Raw genomic sequence first — 19,045 nt, forward strand, 5'->3', positions numbered from 1 at the left:
GGAGACATTAATAGTATTTGCCTTGTAGGGTTATTGTGAGGATTGACTGAGTTCCTGGCTATAAAGTGCTTGGCATATAACAACCCTTAACAGGTTGTAAAACTATAATGACAGTGATGGAGCCGCCACATAAGTGGTCCCTTCCTGCTCTAAGAACTCTCCGTTTCCACAGAGCCAGTGACTTCCCATGAGCTGGGCAGGTGGGAATCTGAGAGTCTCCCATTTAAGTACGTCTGAAGGATCCATTCCTGTCCCCAACCTCTATCGCTGTTGAACTCTCAGTGACTCTCTGGCTCCTGGGAAGATGCAGTCTGAAAGGGGAAGATGTTGAGTCTCCGGCAAGGTATGGGATGGGGCGTGGGAGAGAGGCTGAAGGGAGAGGTGCCAGGGCAGCCATGGAGCTTGGACGGAGGCCTCTTTCCTGACAAACATGGGAGGAGCAGAAAAATGCTGGCCTGTGCCCTCGAGTGGGTACGCGTGTGTTTGTGTGTGTGTGTTTGGGGACTGTCAGGGGCAGGGGCAGGAGTGCACTCTGCCTGGAATGAGGAAAGTTAAGAAGAGTAGGATTAGGGATGTGTGGTCCTTGGGCCAAAGCAGGCCCTGGAAGTTAGAGGAAGGCTGCAACATCAGAGTTAGAGCAGGTGGGTCTGAGCTCTAGACCAAAGTGAACCAGGAGACCCCCTCAGGCTGGGCTTCGTTTTGGGGGAGAAATATTTGCATTGGCAGAGCAAGAACCCTTGTTCCCGGTGACTTCATTGGGTCAGTTTAGAGAAAGTGCCCAGAGGCCTCGGAGGAGGAGGGGACATAGAAGGCAGTGTCCAGAGCTGTGGAAACATATTTAGGGAGGACACCTAAATATATCCGCCTTGGTGGCAGGGTGCTGTGATGGGCTGGCAGCGAGGCTTGGGCTAGGGGAGTGGCAGACCACTGTCCCCACTGTCCCCAGGCAGGGAGTGCTTCAGCCCCAGGGGCCCTGGATGCTGCTCCAGGAGATCTGGAGGACAGAGCCCTGTTGGGCAGCAGAAGGCCTGGCCCAGCCACCACTGGCTGGGTGACAAGGCCAGCTCTCTCTTCCCAGCTGTCAGGGGTGGGGGGGGATGGAGTAATGTTGGCATCATTTCTGTCCCTGATTTCCTTTGATCCATAATTCCAGCTATAATTATTTATGATTCTACAGCCCTAGCCCTAAGAGTCTGTAATCTCAACTCAAACATTCTAAAAGTCTATAATCCAAAGTCCAACTTTCTATTCTCCAGCTATAACATTCCCTGATTACAGCTCAAGTGTTCAAGGATTCTGACCAGTCTGGCAGTCTGACACTTTCAAGTTTATAAACTACCAGGAAAGGTATACTAGAGGTCACTTCTGCAGCTATTTGAGGAGTCCCCAGGAAAGGGCCCTCCACAGCCAGCCACAAGCACTGGAGCTGCTCCTATGTGTCGAGGGAAGGTCCTTGGTCCATGGCCATATGCTGCCTGGGAGGGCTGACAGTGAACCCAGAGGTTCCTCCTCATCGGGGCAATGGAGGTGCTTGGAGTAGCTCTTTTTTTTTTTTTTTTTTTTAATAAATATGTGCTTTTTTTTTTTTTTTTTTAATTGTATAGCTACTTTATTTATTTATTTATTTATTTTTGGCTGTGTTGGGTCTTCGGTTCGTGCGAGGGCTTTCTCTAGTTGCGGCAAGTGGGGGCCACTCTTCATCGCGGTGCGGGGACCGCTCTTCATCGCGGTGCGCGGGCCTTTCACTATCGCGGCCCCTCCCGTTGCGGGGCACAGGCTCCAGACGCGCAGGCTCAGTAGTTGTGGCTCACGGGCCCAGCTGCTCCGTGGCATGTGGGATCTTCCCAGACCAGGGCTCGAACCCGTGTCCCCTGCATTAGCAGGCAGATTCTCAACCACTGCGCCACCAGGGAAGCCCTGGAGTAGCTCTTGGTTCAGGGGCAGGCGTCCCAGGAGAGGAAATGGCTCAGACCCCGAGTTGTCATCATTCCCCACAGGATGAAGGAATTGTGGGATCACTGGGCTCTTGGAGGGGACACGAAGAGGAAGAAGGGAAAGAACAAGAAATGGGGCTAAGGAGATCCCAAAGGCAAACCTCATTCTGTCTGAGAGACTCTCCAAGCACCTTAGGTTGTAGAAAAGATTCCTGTGGTGTTAGCAAGAACAGCGCCTTTAATGCGCAGTCGTGTTTGAACTCAGCATGGGCTGGCAAGTGGAGAGCTGAGGGCCAGTCCCCGCTTCAGCTGTGTGACTTTGGACAAGTCACTTTCCCTTTCCAGGCCTCACTTTCCTCCTCTGGCAATCCAGCACACAGGACTAAAACTCCCTGACCTCTCTCTCTGACCACTGGGAACATCATCACTGTCATGGAGACCCCGTCCTTGGACAAGTCTGTAAACATTAGTCGAATGAGGGAGGAGGGAATGAACAAATGAATGATCAGATGAAAAGATGTGAAAATATAGCCTAAGACATAATGATTATGAACCCCTTCCCTCCTCCCCACTCAGCCTCAGCCCACATGTGAGAAACTGCTCTCAGAACTTAAAGAACTGGGGGGTGGGGTGGAGGGGTGGGGGCGGTTTCCTTTGGCACAGCCCTAGATTGGTGGAGAGTTTAAGAGATTGGGCGGTGGGAACTCCTTGGGTGTCACCGTTTGCCCTGCAGCATTTCCACTGCCAGCCCTGCCCTGAGCCCTGGGCAGCAGGCCTGCTGATTCACGATGCTCTCCCTGATTATTTCCCCATGATCACCCCCCAGCCCCCCAGCTGATGACTGAAGGAAGGAACTGTAGCTTCAGGGGCAGTGGCTCTGGAGGCTGGGATGGTAAGCAGGAGCCCCCAAGAGATTGGTGGAAGAGTAGAGCCAGAAGGGTCCTGAGCCCCCAGGCTGTGTGAGGCAGGGGAGTGGCCTTGAGTGAGGGGGGGAGTGGTGAGGGGGGAGTGGCCCAGGTCTGAGCAGGTGTTGGCATGAATGAAAACAGGGAGCAGGTAGCACACACGCACCAGGCACCTGCTGTGTGAGGCATTGTTCCCCGTTCTTGCCTGTGTGCTCTCTGTCCTCCAGCCACCCTAGCCGGGAGGAGGGGTTTGGGTGTATCCTGGGCTTCTTCCTCATTTCTCCTTATTCCCCATTTCCCCCATTCAGTTATCAAGCCCCACTGAACCTGCCTTCCAAATGTCTCTCCAGTGGTCCCCTTGTCTCCAGCCCTGTGACTCTGGCCCAGCTCTGGAATCCTCACAGCCTCCCCACCTCCCACCTTTTACTTTGGCTGCCAGGAAGCTCAATCACCATCTTAGTCTAGGTTTCTGCTGCTGTTTTACTGCTCTGCCTCTAATGGGATCATGTGGCATATGTGGCTTTTGTCTGAGCTGCTTCCAGCCTTTTATGGGCTTGGAAATTCTAAAGCAATCCATAAGTAAAATCTGCTATTCCCTAGATTCTTATGAGAACATCCACTGGCTTCTTGGATTTTTCGCTTTTTTTTTCTTGCCTCTCCCACCATACTGACTCCCACCCAGACATGGAGACATTGCAGCAGCTGAATGAAGCAGTGTTCAAATCCTGGCTCTGCTACTACTAGCTACGTGAACCCTGGGCAAGTTACCTAGCCACTCAGTGTGCCTCCCTTTCCCATCTGTAATATGAGGATAATAATGGTGCCTACTTTGCATGGGTTTATGAGGATTAAATGAGATAGTATAAGCACTGTGGTAAGCACTGTGTTTGCCAGTATAGATTACTTGAATGGGTCTTAGCCATCCTGGGAGAACCTGGAGGACGAGGGGCTGGCTCTGTATGGAGTATTCTATATCAGTGCTTCTCAAAAGTCAATGTCTGCCTGAAACCCTTGAGGATCTGATTCACTTGGTCAAGGTGAGGCCTCCAGGCACATTCCTGACCTGCTCTCAGAGGATGCCAATGCTTTTGCGCGAAGTCCACACTTCAGTCTACTCTGTGAGGACGTGACTGTGGATAGAATCCTTGTAAACTGTAAAGTGCTTGACTATTGTACCTGGACAAGGGTTCCTGCCAGTGACTGAGGGCAGGAGGATAGCTGTGAAGGGGTCAGTGCCCACAGGCAGCAGAGGGTCTGAGGACCCCAGGAGGAGGGCTTCGGCCTTGGGAACACCCCTCCCCCACTATGAGAAGCCTATATCCAGGCCTGAGCAGGCCAAGTTAATCCTCTAAGCCTTCCTCCTCCTCTTGTGTAACGGCTTTTGTTCCCCAGGGAAATTGAGAGCCTGCTGTGACCAGGAACCCCACAAATCTTCCACGGCATCTGGGCCTGCCTGGGATTGTGGCAAGGATTGCTGAGCCTGGGAAAACAAGGCCTCTAAACTGGGGGTTTGTGGGCACCCCAGGAGTGGGCCCATGTGTGCATTACATGCAGAGACACAAGCACAGGCAAACACACGTGTGAATGTACACACTCCAGGGCCACTCACACGGACACACACGTGTACCGTATACACATGGGTGCAATTCCAAACACATGCACCCCTGTGAATACATGTGCCTCTTCCAGGTCAGACCCACACATAGCTGACACCACCCCCGCCATGTATACATGCATGTACCTGCCATTCGTGTAGGTATGTCCTCTCCCAGCCTGGGACTTGAGGCTTACAGTTACCTCAGGCTTACACCTTCTCCCAGAATAAGCTTTCCCAGGCCTCCCAGGCTTGTCCCTTTCTATGTCTCCCTGCTCACCTTCTCACCACAAGGACGGAGAAAGGGCTTTTCCTGTCAGCTGCTGGCCCGCTGGTTGGGAGCAGGGGTGTTTTTGTCTTTTCTGTAGAACTGGTTCTGTGGAATTTTCACTTATTTCCCATCAAGGGTCAAGGCCCTGCTCTGGGGGTTGCCTCAGGGCCCCACAAGCATGAGGAGGCTGGTTTTCAGATAAACAGGAATGTTGAACATATAACAACCTCTGTCGTTGGAGTAGTACCTAAAAGTTTGCAAACTGCCTTCTTGCCAGTGTCTTTCTCATTCTTCATTGACAGACCCGAGATGCAGGTGCCTTCATTTCCTCCATTTGGCAGATGAAGGAACTGAGGCCCAGAGAGGGGTAGGACCCACCAGAAATCACATCTGAGCAAGATGAGGCAGAGTCGACCAAAATTCTAACCTCTTGAGGTCGGGCTGGGGGGAAGTGGTTTCAGCCTCCTGGGTCTGAGAGAAGGAGAATTTGGCCTGTCAGAGCTGGGAGGATGGGGCAGGCTGAGGACACAGGCAGTCCCTCATAGGCCAGTGCTCTGCTGAGGCTCAGCCCTTAGTCCACCGTTGTGGACATGCCAGAGGAGAGGGCAGGAGGGGGACAAGACACCTTTGCCTTGCTGTGTGATCCAGGCAAGTCCCTGCCCCTCTCTGGGCCCAGCACCCTGTCTCTACAATGAAACATCAGGGTTGGTTGGAGGATGCACTCCCTCTCCGAGCCTGGGGAAAGCTTCTGCAGGCTGCGAGTGGAAGGCAGGCTCAGGACGCTCCATGCTGCAACCTTGGTGGTCCTGAGCTGCGGCCTGTGCCCAGGGAGCCCTCGCCTTGGCCCCTGGCCTGCTGCTGAGACCCACCAAGGCAGGGCCAGGCACAGAGTTGGGGCTCAGGGTCTGGGGTCTCCTCCAGGCTAGGTGGGAGGTGGTGTTGTGAGAAGAGGACCCAGAAAATCCAGACGGTGCCCCCAAGCCCTGTGGATCTCTGCCCCTTAACCTCCCTTATGTTTCTCTATAGTTCTTATCACTACCTGACCTGCTATATATTTACTCATTAACTAAAATAAACTAGTTTCCCCTGCTAGAATGTAGGTGCTACATGGGCAGGGAGTTTGTTTTGTGCTCTCAAGTGCACTGAACATTACCTGCACAGAGTAGGTGCCCAATAAGTACTTGTAAAAAAAGAAAAAGGAGGAAGAGGAGGAGGAGGACTAATCTTACGGATGGGGAGCGGCTGGCCCAGACCCACCACTGGCCAGAGGCAGAGCCACCCTTGCTGCCTTCTCATCAAGCCCAAGCTCAAGGATGGATTGGAGCTGGGGATGGGGATGGTGGCCTGGGCTCAGACTTTTCCCCCCAAATCACCCTCAATCTGAGGAGCCATACTCAGTCCACAGGGGGAAGGCAGGCCATCTGGACCTGTGGGGCAAGAGCCAGACATCAGAACCATTAATCTCAGGGTCTCAGCATCCTTTAATGGACCTTCCAGGCACTGCTGAGAAAACCAGGTTAGTCATTCCCTGCAGCAGCAATGAGCAGGGCCAGGACTCTCTTCAGACTTGAGAAAAGCCAGGAGAGGGCTGAGGAGTGGGGTGGAGATGAGGAGAAAAACGGTCATCCGCTGGGTGCCAAGGCCCCGGGCCAAACCCTGGTCTTTCTTCCTTTTTTTTTTTTTTTAATTTATTTATTTTATTTTTTTGGCTGTGTTGGGACTTTTTTTGGCTGTGTTGCTGCACACGAACTTTCTCTAGTTGCAGAGAGCGAGGGCTACTCTTCGTTGCGGTGCACAGGCTTCTCACTGCGGTGGCTTCTCTTGTTGCGGAGCACAGGCTCTAGGCGCGCGGGCTTCAGTAGTTGTGGCGCGCGGGCTCTAGAGCACAGGCTCAGTAGCTGTGGTGCACGGGCTTAGTTGCTCCGTGGCATGTGGGATCTTCCCGGACCAGGGCTTGAACCCGTGTCCCCTGCATTGGCAGGCGGATTCTTAACCACTGCACCACCAGGGAAGCCCAAGCCCTGGTCTTTCAATGCCACCTCACTCAATCCTCCCAACAGCCATCGGGGCTGAATTGATGATACCCATTCTGGGGTGAGCACACTCAGAAGGCAAAGTGACTGGGAAGTGGCTGGTCAGCCTTGGTGTTAGGGACTTGAGCTGGAATGTTCTGGATTTGGGTCCCAGCCCTTGCTTGCCAGCTTGCCAGCTCTGGTCTGAGGCAAGTTACTTCCCCTCCTCGGATTTCTCGGTTTCCTCATTGGCTGTCTCCCAGGACGACTCTGAGACGTGCATGTGACAGTTTGTGGCACCAGAACTGGTTAGAATAGGGACTGCTCCAGGAGTCAGAATTTTCCCCAGCACTTGACAGAGCTGCGTGGCGCTCACTACCTCCTGGGTGAGTGTTCTGGGTCCGTGCCCTGAGAGTGCTGGGACCCCACCTCCCCTCAGAGCTCAGCGATCTTGGCACATGGACCGCTTGCAGCCACTTTGGCTCGTTGCAAGCTGGAGAGAGAGTGGGAGTGGACTTGGGGTCTTTCTCCCTTCCTTGGCCTGGTTGTACCTAGAGCTGCAGCCTGTGCAGCGCGGAGGGCAGAGGAGACAGCGACCTGGGGACCAGGCTGGGCGGCGGTGGAGTAGGGGAACAGGGCAGGCGGGCCTGGGAGCCACACAGGCCTGGGTTTGAGTCACTTTCCCTCTCTGGGCCTCAATTTGTAACATGGGTGTAACAACGATCTCCCCCTGAGTTTTGAAAAACTGTTAAGTGTTCTATGCTGGTGAGTGCCCCTCAGAGAGGAGGCTGTGCCCCCAGGAGTCTGTGGTGGGAAGAGACTGGGAAGGATTAGTACCAGATAGGAGTCCACAGAGGAGGCCCTTAGGAAAGCACTTGCCTCCATGTGACTGGTGGGAAAAGTGAGTCCCTGAGTCCTGGTACGATTTGCTAAAGGGGAGTGCGGCAGGGTGAACGAGTATATCTGAGGGACCTGGGTTAAAACTTTTCTGGCATTTCTGTTGCCATTCAACTCCCATGACACCACCAAAAGGGAAAAACTGAGCAGCACAGCCCTGGCCTGTGGAAGATACCAGGGACGCACATCTCTTGCCAGCTCTAGAATGGGTCCTAAGCCAATTCAGGGACAGTCTCTCCATCCCTCAGTATCAAGTGAGAAGATAAAAGAGAAGGCTCTTTGTAGACTATAAAGTGCTGTGCTTCTGATGGTGCATCTGTGTGTGTGTGTGTGTACAAGCCCTCGGGTGTGTATGCATGAGTGAGAATGTGCAGCTTGTGAGCGTGTGTGCACGTGGTATGCGTGCTCACGTTCCCTGGCCTGGCTGGGGCAGTAACTCCATGCTGTCCAAAGCTCCCTGTTTGGCTGGGACTCTTCTCCCCTAAACTTCTTCCAGTCTTTTTTCCGTGTTTCCTCACTGCTCCTTAGTTTATCAGAAGGGAGCAACCTGTGGTCCGGAAACCTAGCAATTGTCTCTGAACCTGCCCACTCTTCTCCCCTCCAGCCTGCCCTCGCCTCATCCGGCCCCTGGAGGCCCGGCTGCCCAGTCTGCAGGGCTGGCAGCTTGCTTGGCTCCTCTGCGCAGCCCACCTGCCACCCATTTTTCCCTCCAAGGCTCTGTGCCAGCCACTCTCACATCATTGTTCCATTGGCTCCTCACAATATCCCAGTACCCCCACCCTCCGGGCGCTCTTACTAATCCCATTTTACAGGCAAGGAAATGAAATCTCAGTGAGGGGAAATGGCTTTCCCAACGTTACCCAGCCCAACTAGTGGCAGTGCTGGGGTTTCAACTCCTACCTAACTCCAAAATCTTTATCCTTAACTCTTGTGGCCTACCTAGCAAGGGTGTGCTGACTGGTTGGCTGAATGAGTAAATGAATGAAAGAACAAATGAATAAATCACTCAGTCAGTATTGAGCTGAAAGAGACAGTTAAGCGATAATAACAATGACTATCACTTATTGAGTACCTACTATGCGTTAAGTGCTTCACATAAAAGCAAATGCAGCCAAGATTATCGTTATCCCCATTTTGCGGTTGAGGAAGCTGAGGTTCAGAGAGGTCAAAGCATATTATCCAGGATGGGACCTGGAATTCTAACTTGTCCTCCCTGGAGGAGGGGTGAGTTAGCAGAGCCTGGCGACAGTGCCCACCCATTGCAGCAGAGACGCGTCAAGACTCTCAGGAAACTGTGTCTCCAGGGCCCTCCCAAATGACACCCACCCCCACCCCTCTTGTCCCGGGGCCATTTCCCCATTTGTCTCTGAAATGGGGTTTCTATTTCAGTCTGGGGTGGGGATTTGCTGGCCCAGCTCTGACTGTTCCTTTCTGACTGTTGGCACATCTGGTGAGGGCCAGTGCCTCGGCCTGGACATGTGGAGGTGTCTTCCTGTTCCCCCTGCCCCAGGGCCAGCCCTGTCATTAACAGCTCCCATGGGAGGGCAGGCCTGTGCGAGATGCAGCTGTGGATCTGTGGAGATGGCCTAGGCTGGGTCAGTGGCATCTGTGCCCAGCCCTGTGCTGGATGCCAGGGACCTAGAAGCGAGTAGATCCAGTCCTTCGCTTAGAAAACTCATGGGCGGAGTACTGAAGCCTGGGTGGGTTAAGTCTGTAGTAGTGGGGGCAGAGCCTGGCATCCTGACTCCCAGGACAGCGCTGATTTTTGTGGCCTGGAACAGATTGGGGGTTGTTCTGTGGCCCCAGGAGAGAGCCGACCTGTGGCGTCTGAGGGGCAGATCTCAGCTCAAAGGGATGACATTGTCTCTGTCAAGCCCGGAGGAGGAGAATCAGCCACTCATTCATTCAGAAGTTCCCGGAGGGCCTTCCGTCGGGGGGCAGGGTGGGGGTGGAGGGCACAGGGAAAAGGAATCAGATGTTGAAATCAGAGCTGGGTTTGAATCCAGGCGCCAGCATTTGCTGGCTGTGTGATTTCAGACAAGTTATTTAACTTCTTGGAATCTCAATTTCCCCATTTGTGAAATGGGGTACTAGAACCTACCTGGCCAGCTCATGGAGCGGATAAAATAAGACAGTGTGCATTACTTGTAGGTTCTTAGGAAGGTTTAGTTCACTTCCCTCCTCACCCTGGAGAGCCCTTCATGAGAGAGGAGATATTCCTTTAAGCAGCAGCTAGTATGATGATTGAGGCAAGAGACAAAACTTGTAAAGGGTTACAGTGAACCCTCCAGACTGACCAGCATTCACATTATGGTGCACAGTCTCATTTCTCATGTCACAAAAGGGAAATAGAGACACAGAGAGGCTGATGTTTGAGGCAGCCTAAAATACCTCTGCTGTAGAAAGTTGCTTGAATAAAAGAGATAATAGATTAAAATCTGAACAGTCCCCAGCCTAGGTCTCCTGACCAAGCTGGAAACCTCCCTGTCAGACTCTCAGACTTCTTAAGATTCACCGAGGACCTACTTTATGCCAGGCCCACACTGTGGCTTTATTACAGATTTATCTTTATAATAACAACAACAACCATGAAAGGTTAATACTGTAAGCCACATTTAGTAAGTGGGGAAACTGAGACTCAGATTTTTACATAACTTGCTCAAGGTCATACAGCTAATAGAAGCTAAGGAAGGATTCAAAACCAGGACAGTCTGGCCCTGAAACCCATGGCTCTCCTACTCTATGGGGTACTTGTTCCACAAAAGATGTCAGGCCTCAGATCAGAAATACATATACCAAAAATGTAAAATATAAATGACAACGTAAAAAAGGAGTAATTAGGGAAATGTAAATCAAAATCACAATATGATACCACTTTATACCCATTAGGATGGCAGTAAGGAAAAAGACAGACAATAACAAGTGTTGGTGAGGATGTGGAGAAATTAGAACTCTCATACGTTGTTGGTGGGAATGTAAATTAGTGCAGCCACTTTGGAAAACTTTGTCAGTTCCTCAGAAAGTTAAACATAGAGTGACCACATGACTCAGCAGTTCTGTTCTTAGGTATGTACCCAAGAAAACTGAAAGCATACATCCACATGAAAACTTGTATGCGAATGTTCATAGCCATGTTATTCATAATAGCCAAAAAGTGGAAACTACATAAATGTTCATCAGTTGATGAATGGGTGAACAAAATATGGTATATCCATACAATGGGATATTATTCAGCCATAAAAATGAAATTCTGATCCATTCTACAACCTGAATGAACCTTGAAGACATTATGCTAAGTGAAATAAGCCAGTAACAAAATCATGCTTATTATATGATTTCATTTATGTGAAACATCTAGAATGGGCAAATCTATATATACAGAAAGTAGATAAGTAACTTCCACAAGACGGAAGGAGAGAGGAATGAGGAGTAACTACTAATGGGTACAGGATTTCTTTCGTGGTAATGAAAACGTTCTGAAATTATATAGTTGTGATTAAGGTTGCACGATCTTAAAAGTATACTAAAAACCTCTGAATTGTACACTTTGGAAGGGTGAATTTTATGGTAGTTGAATTACATCTTAATTTTAAAAACAACAGGAGCAGGAATATACAGTTAAAAAGAAGTTGAAACTAACATTGGGCCTACAGTAGGAAGGCAGGGAAACTCAACTGTGTGCTTCCTGGCAGCTGGAGCGAACAGGTAGGACCAGCCTCCAAGAGGAGGAAAGTGCAGCACCTTAGGGAAACCAGCTCTTCCAGGGTGTAGCTCTAGGGCAAGATTCCCACAAGCCTGAGTCGGCTATCATAATGAATTGTCAAAAACACGAATTTCCTTTATCTCCTACCTGAGATTCTGATGCAGATAGCATCAAGAACTGTGAAGGGCATGAGATTGTACCACACTTACAGGCTACTAAATTAGCCTAGTACAGTTTCATGGAGGCTGGCAGAAGACCTAAGACTCCTGGTTAGAGACAAAGAACTCTGTTCCTTGCATCAGTAGTAGCAGGGAGAATACCGGTATTAGCACTGGTTCCTCAAGCCCCAATTCCCACAGGGTAATGTAAAGGCCAGATAATACCTGCCCATGCAATGCGTTTCATTACAAGAGAAGAACCTAGACCTGAGGCAACTCAAATCCTTTATAATGGGCAGTGAGCCTGCCTGACCTTTGCCCTAAAGGAAGACATTATTTTTGTCATACCAGACAGCCAACAAAACTGCCTTGTGCTCCAGAGAGAGACACTGTCACTCTCTTCCAAGTCTGTTTGCTATGCAAACACCATTGAAAAGATGGTCTAGAACAAAGGCAATCTGTCTCTGCTTAATAGACTTGCCAAAATCTGAGAGATCCAAGGAGAATTGTCTCCCGACACATAGGTGTAATGGTCAGGGCTGTTTTTGTTTGTGTTTTATTGTGGTACAATATACATAACATAAACTTTACCCTTTTAATCATTTTTTTAAATTTATTTACTTATTTTCATTTATTTGTTTATTTTTGGCTGTGTTGGGTCTTCGTCGCCGCACGCGGGCTTTCTCTAGTTGCCGCGAGCGGGAACTACTCTTCATTGGGGTGCGCGGGCTTCTCATGGTAGTGGCTTCTCTTTGCTGCAGAGCACGGGCTCTAGGCGCGCAAGCTTCAGTAGTTGTGGCACGCAGGCTCAGTAGTTGTGCCTTGTGGGCTCTAGAGGGCAGGCTCAGTAGTTGTGGCGCATGGGCTTAGTTGCTCCGTGGCATGTGGGATCTTCCCGGACCAGGGCTTGAACCCATGTCCCCTGCATTGGCAGGCGGATTCTTAACCACTGCGCCACCAGGGAAGTCCCTTTAATCATTTTTTAGTGGGAAAATATATATAACATAAAATGAACTGTTTTTACTCACAACACTCTGACACCAAATGTGTGTGGTTTTCTCCTCCTAACACCAACCAATTCTTTTTTTTTTTAATTGAAGTATAGTTGATTTACAGTGTTGTGTTAGTTTCTGCTGTACAGCAAAGTGAATCAGTTATACATATACATATATCTACTCTTTTTTAGATTCTTTTCCCATATAGGTCATTACAGAGTATTGAATAGAGTTCCCTGTGTTATACAGTAGGTCCTTATTATTTATCTATTTTACATGTAGTATTAGTAACACCAACCAATTCTGACACCAACTCTGAGAGTAAGCGTGGACCCCTTAGGTTAAGGGCTCAGTTGTCTCCCCCACCCCCTGCCCCAATTCAGATGTCAGTCACACGTCCCAGGCCTCCTGTACTTCTGACGGGCTATAAATCAGGAGTTCCCATGACCACCACCTAAGGTTCCATAGTTCACTAGAATGGCCCACAGAACCCAGGAAAGCAGTTTAACTATTACGAGATTATTATAAAGGGTACAACTCAGGAACAGCCAATGGAAGAGATGCATAGGGCAAGGTAAGAGGCGAGGAACATCCATCCCTCTCTGGGTGGGTCATCCTCCCAGCACCTTCATGTGTTCACCAACCTAGAAGCTTTCAGAACACTGTTGTTTAGGGTATTTTTTTATGGAGGCTTCATTTTGGAGGCATGATTGATTATATCATTGGCCATTGGTGATTGAATGCAATCTCTAGTTCCTCCCCCTTCCCTGGAGGTTAGGGGGTGGAGCTGAAAGTTCTAAGCTTCTAATCAAGGTTTGTTCTTTCTGGCAACCAGCCCCCATCCTGAAGTTCTCTATTCTCTAGGTGCCTGCCAAGAGTCAACTTGTTAACAAAAGTTGCTCCTATCACTCAGGAAATTCCAAGGGATTTAGGAGCTCTGTGTGAGGAACAGGGGGCAAAGACAAAATATATATTTCTTATGCCATACATAAAATTTACCATTTTAACCTTTTTTGAATGTACAATTCAGTGGCATTAAGCACATTCACATTTTTGTATAACCATCACCGCTATCCAAATCCAGAACTATCTTATCCCCAAATGAAACACTGTACCCATTAAACAGTAACTCCCCATTTCTCTCTCCCCCAACCCCAGGTAACCACTCTTCTGCTTTCTGTCTCTATGAATTTGACTATTTCAGGTACCTCATATAAGTGGCATCATACAATATTTGCCCTTCTGAATATGGTTTATTTCACTTAGCGTAATGTTTTCAAGGTTCATCCATGTTATAGCATGTGTCAGAATTTCCTTCCTTTTTTAAGGCTGAATAATATTCCATGGTATGTATATACCACCATTTGTTTATCCATTCTTCCATCCATGGACACTTAGGTTGTTTCTACCTTTAAGCTATTGTAAATCATGCTGTTAGGAACATTGGCATATAAATATCTGTTTGAGTCTCTGCTTTCAATTCTTTTCACCTAGAAGTGAAACTGTGGATCTTTTAGTATTTCTATGTTTGTTTTGTTTGTGAGGAACTGCCATACTGTTTTTCATAGCAACTGCACCATTTTACATTCCCAGCAGCAACGCGCAAGGGTTCCAATATCTCCACATCCTTACCAACACTTGTTATTTAATGTTTTTTCTTATAATAGCCATCCCGATGAGTGTGAGGTGGTATCTCATGATGGTTTTGGTTTGCATTTCCCTACCGATTAGTGATGTTGAGCATCTTTTCCAGTGCTTATTAGCCATTTGGATATATTCTTTGGAGAGTGTCTATTCAAGTCTTTTGCCAATTTTTGAATTGGTTTTTTTGTTGTTGTTGGGTTGTAAGAGTTCTTTATATATTCTGGATACTAATCCCATATCAGATGTGTGATTTACAAATATTTTCTCCCATTCTGTGGGTTGCCTTTTTACTCTGTTGATGGTGTCCTTTGATGCTCAAAAGTTTTTAATTTTGATGGAATCCAATTTATTTTTTCTTTTGTTGCCTGTGCTTTTGGTGTCATATTGGTCAGGTCTGTTTTGATTGCACGCAACAAATGCAACTAATTTGGGCAAGAACGGTATTAGTGAATGTAAAGAAAAATTCAAAAGTAGACCTAGATCAGACATGGTTAGATTCAGCAATTACAATGATGCCATCAGCAGTCTCTCTTTTTGTATCATTTCTCCCGATATTCTACTGGCTTCCTACATTCTCATCCAAGTTCTTTCCAGAAGCACCAGGCTTCCATGGCCCTCATGGCTAATGATCCTGGGAGAGAAACTTTCATGCTGGTTCCACCAAAATCCTGGGGTAGACTCTAATTGGTTCCCCCTGAACTAGTCACTGGTAAGGGGTCTGGATGGATGCTCTGACTGATCAGCTCTGGCTCAGGTGTCCACCTTGAATGAACAAGATGACCATGGAATGGAGGATGGGGTTCCCCATAGGCAGAGATGCTTGACAGGCAAACTCCTCCCCAGAAGGGGTCCAGGAATCTGATAGACAGCTGGGGTCGGGAGGCTCTGTTTGAAAGGACATGCCTCATCTCAGATTTCCCATGGGGGCTACTGGAAGTAGAGGGTATCCTTTTAGTTGGTTCCTGAAGACTTCCTGGAGGAGGCAATGTTTATGAGACCCTATGATTAGTGAGAAGGTGAGCCTAAGCAAGCTGGGTCCCAGCCAGGTTGAGCAGAGCAATGGAGGGGCTGGATTTCCCTGCCACCTGAGAACCTCCCTACCCTAGCCCTTACTGCAGGGGCTAAGAATATAGACTCTGTAGCCATACTGCCTGGGTTCATAGCCCAGTAGCCATTCCTTCTACCTGTGCTACCTCAGGCAAGTCAGCTAACCTCTCTGTGCCTTGGTTTCCTCACTTGAGGTATAAAATGAAGATAATACCAGTCTTATCTCACAGGGTCATTATGAGGATTAAATGGAGTATTGTATATCTGGCACCCAGTAAGGGTTCAGTGCTTGTATCATTATTATTATAAGTTTGAGCCTCTTTTCTGACCACATTTGCTGGTACACTAGCTGCTCCAGCTATGTTCACCATCCTTCAGTGTGCCTCATCCAGCCTCTGCCCTTGCTGTTTTCTCTGCCTGAAATGACCTTTGCCTCTGTGCACACTTGGCCATTTCATTGCTACCTCCTCTACCGAGCCTTTCCTGCCTGCAGAACCATCCCTCCCTGTCTAGGCTCCCACAGGGCTCTGGAGCAGGACGTCTGCCTCAGATTGTGGGTCTTCAGATACATGTCCCTTGTCTAGGCTGAGCTCCTGAGGGCAGGACCTGGGTCTCCTGTGTCACTGAGTTCCCAGCAGGAGCCTGCCAGCTGCAGGGTGGGGAGAGGGCAATCCAAGGGCAAAACCAGCACTGACTGGGCGGCAAAGGAGAGCACAGCTGGTCTCAGGAAGTGAAAGTAGCTCAGGGCCTAGTGGGTTACGTGTGAGGGGCAGGCCTTAGTGCTGAGAACAGAGGGGTCATCAGGGCCCCGGCTTGCCCTAAGCCGTAAAATGCTTAGGCAGGGGAGTGAAGAAGTTAGGTTTTTGCTGAGCAAGGACCTCTCTAACTGCAGAAAGGGGATGCATTGCCTGGGGAGATGGAAGACACAGAGCATGAAATGGCTGCTGACCGGGTTGAGGCAGGGATCACAGGATGAGAGGAGGGGACAATCTGACAGGTGTAAAGATGGAGAACAAACAGGGCTTGGTAATTAATTTGAAGTGGGGCCTCAGGTTTCCCATTGGGGAAATGCGATGAGCACTGACCACTTTAACCAGTTAGTAATCGTCTCTGCCGTGCAATCCCATACCCTCTCCACAGTCCATCCACTCCCCTGGGTAGGGTCCAGGTCAAGCTCAAGGCCAGACACTGAGGGGGCTTGGTCAAGTCTGCAAGCGCCAGGGACCAGAGCTGGGCATTCTTACCAAGCCCACCCTGGGAGAGCTGGTGGGGCTGAGCTGTGCTGATGGGATCATTTGTCCCCTTAGGCAGGGTGGGGCCTGGGCTCCTCTGGCAAAGGAGGGACCAGCCCAGACCCTCAGTTCCTGGGAGCAAATGGTTCCTCCCTGTTTTGTCCTCCTCAGCCATGCATTCCAGAGGCTGGAATGGAAGAGAAGCACCTTGGGAACGGTGCTGGGCACAAGGGCAGGCCCAGGGCCAGATGCTGGTGCTGCAGACATTCCACCCTCACCAGATGAGTGTCCTTAGGAATTATGAATCCAGTTGTCCAGCAGCAGGGCTGAGGCTAGGACCCAAGGATTCTGTCTCCCACACCTGACATCCATCCCAAGACCCAGAGAGCTGTGTGTATCTCGGGAGCCGAATGCCTCTCTTCTCTGGGCCTCAGTTTCCTCAGCTGCTAAATGGGTGTGAAGGAGGAGAGGAGAGAACTCAGGAAGCTCTAAGGCCAACCTCCCCAGTCCGAGACGGGAGGGCCTACGTGGCCCAGGCAGTTGGAACAAGTCATCCTTCCAGACTCCTCTGAGTCCCCATTCAGCACAGCCACACCCTTGCTTCCCCTGGAGCGGAGGGTCAGACTAATGCAGCAGGCTTGGGAACAGGTTCAGGGGTAGAAGACCCCTGTAGACTCTACAGGGCTGTAGACCAGCCTTTCAGCTGCTCTGGGCCTTGGATTTTCATCTGTGTTCTGAGGACTGGAATAAGGTATTTCTGAGAACCTGACCCCTCTAATCTGTCTTTATAGCATGATGGCTGTCAAGGCTGGTGGAGGGGTGTGCAGAGGAGGGGTGAGAGGCTGCTGTGAGCCAGGCATTCAAGGCCCCTGATTTGGCCCTACCACCAGGTGGCCCTGCAGCCTCCCTGTCCCAGCCACTTCAGGCTACTGTCTCTGACCTGAGCTCTAACCACATCCAATCCATCCTCCATCCAGCAGCACAAGGAACCTCCTAAATCTCAACTCTGCTCGCCCCTCTGCCCTGCTTTACAAACTATCGAGGGCTCCTTGGCTGACGCCCACAATGCAGAGGCCAAATTTGTAGCCTGGCATTTGAGTGAGGGCTGTTGGGACCTAACTCTGTTGACCTCTCTGCTTCACCTCCTGCAAACATGAACACTTGCAGATACCCGTGCCCTCATATCTCCAGCAGGTCTCTCTGCGGGGAACACCCTCCCCTTCTTTGTCCACAGTCCATCCAAGAATCACTTCCTCCAGGGAGCCTTCCTTGATAACCCAGGCAAGAATAGGGGCCTCCTTTGTCTTCCCAGAGACCCTCTCATCTGTCTTTCCCACCAGCTGAGGCTTTTCAAGGACAAGGTCCAAGGCCCAGTGAGGTCCCTGCACATTTTAAGGCTCCCTGCAAATGCATGGGAAATGAATGAATGAGTGAATAAGTGAGTGAGTGAGTGAGTGGGTAAATAAGCAAGACTGCAAGTGAGGCCATTTCTAAGCTGGTCTGTGATAAAATTATGAGTGATAATAAAAGCCCCACTGAGTGAATACCTGCTTGCACCAGATTCTGGGCTGGGTGTTCTAGATCATTCCAGCATTTGAGCCCCAACAGTACTGTGAGATGGGTATGGTTATCTCTATTTTATAATTAAGGACACTAAAGCTCAGAGAGCTAAAGTCACTGTTTATAAGCTGCAGAGCCAGGGTGGAAACCAGGTCTGCCAAGTACCAAGATCTGCAGAGGGAGCAGTGATGGGTAGCAGAGGGGTGCAGATGCCAGGAATGGACATTTGGCTCTAACTGACCTGGACCCCACCCAGGGGTAGGGGTAGGTTGCGGAGAGTGTATGGGACTGACTTGGAGAATTAGAATTAATGGGCTTGAAGAATTCTGGGTTTTCCAGGGAGCTCTGAGGAGAGACCCATTCGGGAGTGGATCCTCGTATTTTGTATGATCAGGGGTGATGCCGGGGGATAGTTGGGCGAGCTTTGTGCCTCCCACCCTCACCTGCTCCATGATCGACAGCCCATCCTATTCTGTGATACAAACAATTGATGTTTTCTCAAACCAATATCATGAGCTATGCAGAGGTATCAGTCCTCTCACCTACCCCCTCCAGAATCACCCAGTTCCCACCTAAACAGATGTTCTGGAGGTGCCATGCCTATCCCGAGCTCCACCCCAAATTCCCAGCAGAGTCCAGGCCTTTTCCTGGAAGCCACAGAGGCGGCTCCCCTCCCCCAGTCCTGCACCAGCCTCAGCAGGGGCGACGTCAAACAGAAGTGGCTTGTTTTTTTCCAAAAGCCTGTTGCATCAAGGTCATTTCTGAGATTGAGATTTCCTTATGATGGAGCTCAGACAGTCACAGGTTCCCAGCCTCACCTAGAAGGACAGGGTGCCCACCGCTCTCCCCTGAGCTGGGCCCAAAGACTCCCTGCTCTACCCTGCCCTGGGGTAGGGGTGTGAGAAATGGGGACAGGGAGGGAGGAAGTAGAGGCAGAGCAGCAAGGACTCTTTCAGAAGCTTGATTGTGAAGGGGGGGAAGAAGACACAGCTGGAGAGACACAGGGTCAAGGAAGAGGTGCTGCTAAGGTGAGAGGTGAGGATGGAAAGTGTTGTGGGCTGAGGGGTGGAGCTGGCAGGGGGTGGGGATCTGC

At 50.0% G+C, this 19,045-nt stretch overlaps 1 protein-coding gene across 5 annotated transcripts in view; it reads left to right on the forward strand.

Moving 5' to 3' along the window:
* P2RY6 (pyrimidinergic receptor P2Y6) overlaps positions 1-19,045 on the forward strand; it is a 58,555-nt gene that overhangs the window by 22,347 nt on the left and 17,163 nt on the right. For 2 of the 5 annotated variants that reach the window (XM_007173699.2, XM_007173701.2), the window contains exon 1: positions 7,043-7,102. The exons of the other annotated variants lie outside the window; for them this stretch is intronic. The gene's annotated coding sequence lies outside the window, so the exon portion shown is untranslated. Of the gene's footprint in view, positions 1-7,042; positions 7,103-19,045 lie in introns of those variants that run through there. 5 annotated transcript variants of the gene reach the window in all.

This window comes from Balaenoptera acutorostrata, chromosome 9, assembly GCF_949987535.1.
Source record: "Balaenoptera acutorostrata chromosome 9, mBalAcu1.1, whole genome shotgun sequence".
In the NCBI taxonomy this organism is placed as follows: Eukaryota; Metazoa; Chordata; class Mammalia; order Artiodactyla; family Balaenopteridae; genus Balaenoptera; species Balaenoptera acutorostrata.